Source organism: Phodopus roborovskii, unplaced genomic scaffold (assembly GCF_943737965.1).
Source record: "Phodopus roborovskii unplaced genomic scaffold, PHOROB, whole genome shotgun sequence".
Lineage (NCBI taxonomy): Eukaryota > Metazoa > Chordata > Mammalia > Rodentia > Cricetidae > Phodopus > Phodopus roborovskii.
Genome location: NW_026126511.1, coordinates 46309287 through 46316772, shown reverse-complemented (window position 1 = coordinate 46316772; position 7486 = coordinate 46309287).

Here is a 7486-nt window from a genome sequence, read left to right as displayed (position 1 = left end):
GGACGTGCGGGTGCCTGAGTGGTGCTGACGCAGGCGCTAGGAACGAATTCCTGGGAGTCAGTCGCTCTAGCCAGAAGGCTTGAGCTAGGTAGTTGGCGCTGTGTCCAGCCTAGGGAGGAGACTGCAGTCCGGAAGCGCGGGGCATGAATGGAGCTCCTCCCACGCCTGTAGCGTACACGTAAGAACTCAACCCTGGCTTTAAAAAAGCAGAAAACCCCAGTTCCTTCCCTTGGTGAAACATCCAAACCGCCGTGTGAGGTACCTTGAAGATAATCACCTGGTCGGAATTTCTAAAATTTTAATTGCAAAGGTAACAGGCAATCCTAGTGAAGAATTAATAATGGCTGGGCGTGGCGCACACCTGTCATCCCAGCCCTCGCGCAAGCTGAGGCAGGAGGATAACGAGTACCCTGCAACCTAGGCTATACAGCAAGCCCTTTCATTCAAAGATAAAAAGCAACAACAACAACCAGATTTATCCAAACCCTGACTCTTACCAATCTTTGCAAATGATCTAACTCTCCTGACTGTTCCTAAATACTCCTACATCGTATCTTTGCCAAGTTTCCCTGACCTGTTTTTTGTATAGGGAAAGTCTGAATACGGTATTTGGCAGAGCCGAAATTTTTCATGTAATTGTTTTTTAATATGATCTGGGAATGTCCACAGACCATATTTTATCCTATTACATCTAGGACCAGCCAGTGAGATGGCTCAGCTGGTAAAAGGCACTTGCTGTGCAAACCTGCTGACTGAGTTCGTTCCCCAGAACTCAGGGTAGATGAAAAGCTAACTCCACAAAGTTGTCCTTATGCACCCTGGCATGTGCCCTCCCCTATAAAACAAACACACGCATACGATATAATCTAAGATTCATGTGTGTGTGTGTTGGAGCTTTTTGGTGCATTTAGGGGCCACAGGTAACAGATGGCGCTAGTGCTAAACTTTCTGGAAGTTGTGAGCCACCCAACATGGGTGCTGAAAATCGAACTCAGGTCCTTTGCAAGAGCAGCACAAGCTATATACTGCTCAACCACCTCTTCTGCCCTACTAATAATAACTTTTTAAAGACTATGAATTTATTGTAAAACTCTAATTCTCTTATGCTTAGTTTTACATTAGATGCTCTTTTAATTCTTTTGAAATTAACTTTTCATGTTGTAAACTGTCTTTGATTCTTCCCAACTTTGTAGCCAACTGACCCAATGGTAAATACCTACCAAATTATTTCATTTACTGGCCTTTTTGAGGCAGGGCCTCATCTTGTCACTTTATAACCTGCTCTGGTCTAGAACTCACTGTGAAGTTCAGTCTGAACTCCAGCCTTGAAACTCCGTCTCCTAAGTGCAGGAATTACAGGTGTGAGCCACCATTCCTGGTTGATATGTAGCCTCTCTCTCTCTCTTTTTTTTTTTTTTTGTTTGGTTTGGAGCTTTGGTTTTTTCAAGACAGGGCTTCTCTGTATATCCTGGGCTGTCCTGGAACTCGATCTGTAGACATGGCTGGCCTCAAATTCAAAGATCTGCCAACCTCTGTCTCCCAAGTGTTGGGATTAAAGGTGTGTTACCACTGTCTAGATGATACATAACCTCTTAATGAATGCACACAACTTCCCCTCATATTTCTCAGTAGTTGTTAATTTTTTTCAAAGCATTCTACCACTCTAGCTATATCCCCAGCTCCATTTTTCTTTTAGATGCTTCTCTTTGATGATTTATTTTTAGCCAGGCATGGTGGCGCATGCCTATATTTCCACCAGAAGCTAGCTTTAACTACAGAGCCAGTTCCTGGACAACCAGGACTACAAAGAGAAATCCTGTCTCAACAAAAAGGAACACCACCACCAAAAAAGATTTATTTATTAACTTTTAATTTTTTGAGGCAGGGTTTCTCTATATTGTTTTGGAGTCTGTCTTGGAACTAGCTCTGTAGATCAGGCTGGCCTTGAACTCAGAGATCCACCTGCCTCTGTTTCCCCAGTGCTGGGATAAAAGGTGTGTGCCATCAATGCCCAGCTAAGATTTATTTTTTTAAATTATGTTTATGTGTGTGACTATGTACACCAGTGTAGGTACCTCGGAAGTCAGAGACATGGATCAGATCCCCCTTGAACTGGAGTTACAAGCAGCAGCTTGCGCACTAGGAACCTTATTCAGGTTCTGCAAGACAAGTATGCACTCTTTGTCACTGAGCCATCTCTCCAGTCTCCTTTTAGATGCTTCGAAAAAGTTTAAAGTATTTTAAAATGTTTTGTTTTTTACTACCTCCTGGGCAGTCTCCCCAACTTTGATTTTCAGGTGTAAAAAAAAATTCTATATTTTGATCTGAGAACATAGACACAGATCACTTCCATTCTATTGAAGATTGTCCTATCATTTTGATAAGTGTTCTGTGTGAGGACTTGGCTGCTTGTAGAAATAAGTGGGGGGGGGGCAATAATAGATTGAGCTTTCTCTTCTTAGATACACAAGACTGACTACGACATTCTAGCTTATCCTAACCACTCAGTTCTTTGCTATCTAATTCCATTACCAAGTAAATAAGTGTACAACAATTCAATCTAGATACGAAAGCAAAATATCCCCAGATGTGTTGGCACACACCTTTAAACCCAGAACTCAGGAGGCAGTTAAGATAGACCTCTGTGCGTTTGAGGCCATCCTAGTCAATATAGTGAGTTCCAGAAAAGCCAGAGCTAGCTATATAGTAAGACCCTGTCTCAAAACAAAGTTTTCATGAAGGCATACACACAACCCCAGGTTTGTTCCTGAACGTTGTGGAAAAGAAGCCCAAATAATGCCAATATACAGTTTCAAAAACTGCATGTAAAGGTATATAAAGAAACCTACACAGTTGGATATATACTTTTCTAAGTGCCTCTATTATTATTATTATTATTATTATTATTATATGTATATGCATTGGTGTTTTGCCATGGGTTTCAGGTCTCCTGGAACTGGAGGTACAGACAGTTTTGAGCTGCCATTGGGCAGTGGGAATTGAACAGGGTCATCTGAAAGAGCAGTTTGTGCTCTTAACCAGTGAGCAATCTCTCCAGCCCTGAGTGCCTCTCTTTGGTGCCTATGCCTAAATCTACTGAAAACTATTTTTAAAAATTATGAACATATATGCATGTGAATATGGGATACTGCATTTGAGAGCAGTATCCATGGAAGCCAGCATCAGATGCCTTGGATCTGGAATTACAGGCAGTTGCAAACCATTCTAAGTGGGTGCTGAGAATTAGACGTGGGTCCTCTACGAAAACAATCTGTGTCCTTAACTCCTGAACCATCTCTCTAGTCTCTATGAAAAAAAAAAAAAAATCTATGAATAACCTCCAACTCTGCAAAGAAAAAAAGGGGGGCAAAATTATTCAAATATACTTTATCAATTGAATTTCAAGAACATTGTGGGAAAAAATGATCCTTCATCATTTTTCTCAAACTTTTATGTTTTATACAACATCTCAAAAAAAAAAAAAAAAAAAAAAAAAAAAAAAAACTCAAGTGAGTCATAGACCTAAATGTAAAACCTGAAAGGTACTAAAAATTAGTCTTCACCACTTTAAGTCAGACAAACATTTTAGAAGACATCCAAAAACACAGTTCATAAGAGAAAAGCCTTTAATCCCAGCACTCAGGAGGCAGAGGCAGGTGAATCTCTGTGAGTTTGAGGCCAGCCTGGTCTACAGAGCTAGTTCCAGGACAGGCTCCAAAGCTGCAGAGAACCCCTGTCTCAAAAAACCAAAACAATAATGTATAAACCATGATATTTAAGAACTGCTTCCCAGGACTTGGAGGGATGGCTCAGGTGATAAGCACAGTGGATGCTCGCAGAGGACTCAGATCTGTTTTAAAACATCACATGATGGCCCACAGGCTGTCTCCACAGGCATGCCTCGTCCCTCCAATAAATCAATGTAATAAAATTAGCATAAAGGCCCACTTTTCAAAAGACCCTGTTCAGAATGAAAAGAAGCAAGCCTCATACTGGGAGAATGAACTTTGTGAAGCACATCATATAAAGGTCTTACATCTAGACTAGAAACATTGGGAAGACAGTTACCCTTTTTTATTATTATTATTTTTATTCATTTTTTTTTTTTTTAGGATTTTGTGTGAATGAGTGTTCTGCTTGTATGTATGTATGTGCACCAATTGCATGACTAGCTCCCTCCAGGGCAAAAAGGCATTGGATTCATCTGGACCTGTAATCACAGATGGTTATGATCTGCCATGCAGGTGCCAGAAGCTGAACCAGGTCCTCTGAAAGAACAACAGCTGAGCCACCACTCCAGCCCTCACCCCACCTTTTTGATAGTGTCTCGTGTAGTCCAGGCTGGCCAGGAACCTCTATAGCTGAGGATTTTGAACTGATCATCCTTCCTCCTTCCAAGGCTGTTGTGATTACAGGTGTGCCCAACTACACCCAACCTAGGTCACTATTTATTTCCTTAAATTGATTTCCTTAAAATGAAAACACAGGTGTTTGTGCAGTGGATGGATGTAAAAACATGAATGATATAATTATGATCCAAGCTTTTGGTACTTTGAAAAGTATTTTTGCCAACATGTCCCAGATCTTAAATGATGGCTGTTTCTTGTAAGAAACTAATTCTGTGCTACTGTACACTAGTAGTTTAAACGCAGAGAATGGCATGCTTATTATTCCAGTATTTTCTACTTGCAAAATAAAAAAATCAGTTAACATAACTGACCATGGTGCCTAGCAGACAAGAAAATTCTGTTTACAGAAAATACTTGAAAGTCAGATATGATGGCATACATCTGTAATCACAGCACTTGGAAGACAAGAGAAGCAAAATCATAAGTTCAAGATAACCTGTCTCAAAACAAATCCTCTGCATGAGAATCTGCTCAAGGGGTCAGGTGAACAGGAAGACATTACCATTATATTGGATGATTCCAGTTCTTATAGAACATGTGAGTGGATAGCCTCTCTGCTGAAGTACTTTTTAATTCGTCAAAGAATCAAATTTAGACACTGCCATGAACTCAGAATAAAGGTGCATCAATGTTCTGACCTTGAAACAGGGTGCTAAAGATCTGCCTTTGCAAGGGACAAATAGTAAGTTCTTTTCCAGTGAGGCTGGTACATTGCAAACATCAGACAGCTTTAGGATGACTCTCAGAATCCTATTGGTCTACACTCACTGTAAGGTGGTATCAAATAGGGGAATAACCTGGACCAAGCACCCTTTAGAACCTAGGGCATCGGTAGTGCACACCTTTAATCCTTTGCGAATTCAATGCCAGCCTGATCTACATAGTGAGATTCCAGGACAGCTAGGACTGTTTATATAGCCTTGTCTCAGAAGAACCAAATAAATAAAAGCCCTCCATTTGGTCTAAATTTTAATGGGTCTCTTCTAGATCAGAAACATAACTCTTTTGTCTGTATAGTTTCAAAAACATAGCACAGACTGGTCAAGATTTAACTATTGCCCCTAGTGGGAAATTACCCATTGCTGGTTCTTTTTATGCCAGTTTAATTAACTTCCTGCTTGGAGAAGTCTTTGCAAAATTCAATGTTCTGTGGTTTTCTATGAGAAGCAAGGTGTTATGGAGGGATATACATTAAATTCTGTAACATATCTTAAGTCTGTAAAGTGTCTAACTCAAACTTAGGGTTAGTTGGTACACAGCCTAATTCCACCCGAAGAAACACTGGAATTCAAATTACCCAATACCTTTGAGAACACAGCCAGGTTCTACGGATTCATTAGACACCTCACATTAACAGCTCAATGCAATGTTTGTATTCACATGCACAGATATAAAAAGTAGGGCAGTTGCTAAAAGTTAATTAAGAGTGCTATGTAAGAAACTTTATTATGTGGTTTCAACTCTCCATCTTGACAGATCATTAAGACACTTGAAATGGATTCTCAATGAATTAAACTGGTAAGATTCTCCATTACTTAGAACACACATAAAAAAAAAAAAACCAAAAAACAAAATTAGGGTCTCCATACATATATTTCTGTAACCTGTTATGTAGACTAGGTTGGCCTTGAATTACCCTGCCTTTGTTTCTCATGTAGTGGAACTGAAGGTGTACACCACTATACCAGACCACTCACCAAAAAACATTTAATGTGCGTGAACAAGTGGACATGCAGGTGTGCAGGTCAGAGGACAACTGAGTCACTTCTGTTATGTAGGTTCCTGGCTGGGATTAAACTTGAATCATTGGGTTTGGTTCCAAATGCCTTTACCCTCCCAGCCATCTTAAGACTAGCCCAGCAGGCAATTTTATGCAGCTAGGGAGATAGTACATATTTTTATTTGAAATTGTCGAGAAGATGGAAATTTCTAAATAACCAAATGGTTTAAGTTTCACTAAAAACACTTTTGAGAGTACTAGTTAGCTCTATATGCACACAACTTTCTAAAAATGAACACATCAGTGTCGTCAAAGTCAGGCACATTGAGTGTTTGCATTTGTTTAGTGGGATGATCTTGGCAAGCCTGATGACCCAGTTTGATCCCAGGAATTCATAGTGGAAGGAGAGCCAATTCCTGCAAGCTGCCCTCTGACCTCCACACACCTAATACATACATACATATAATTAAAAACAAAACTCTAGCCATGATTCAATCTCATGTGTAAGGAAGATTAAAATTAACAAAAACAAAACCTTAACAGGAAAAGTTCATAGATACTTTTTTTTTTAATTCTGAGAGGAAGGATTACAACACTCAATACCTAGAAGTTATAGGTTTATGCATTAACCTCTTATTGCCCAGCCACCAAGTGAAGATTGACATTTAACAGGATGAGAGTTCTCACATGCACATCAAAAAAATTGAAAGAGTATAAAATATGGGTACTGGTCTTAAGAGATTAGGAAAATACAATCAAGTTGACAAGACTAAGTTTATTCTGTAATTTTTATTAATAAAAGTTAACGATATAAAATGAGTGGCTGGGCTTATAGTTTGCTACACCCAAGAAATTAAAAAACCACTTAAGATGTTACAATAGCTTATGACAGCAATCCTGATAGAGGCATCTTAAGTTTGGCAGGTAGGTTTACTTTGACTATATAACACTAACCCTTAAAGTTACGAATGAGAATCACAAAATTACCATTTGAATAAAAAAAAAAAGATTTCTATGAACTGTTTGGTGGTTTCAAAGCCAATCTGTAGGGAAATCACCATCCCGAAAGATCTGGAAAGTTAATCAAGGATGAATATAGTTGATCCTTCTGGATGGACAACTACCTACTTGCAAGCTAAAAGAATAACAGACTAGGAATGAACCTGAGATCCCCAAATAAATTAGTAAAAGTGCCATTAAAAATCATCAAACACATCATTATTTAAATACAAATTCAAATTTAAGTCCAAAAGATACAGTAACTTTATTACATAAAATTTCTCCTGTGTGCTAAAAATGTTAACGTACAAGACATATGTGTAAGTGTAGAGGAAATTGTGGTGTTGTTAATCATTTT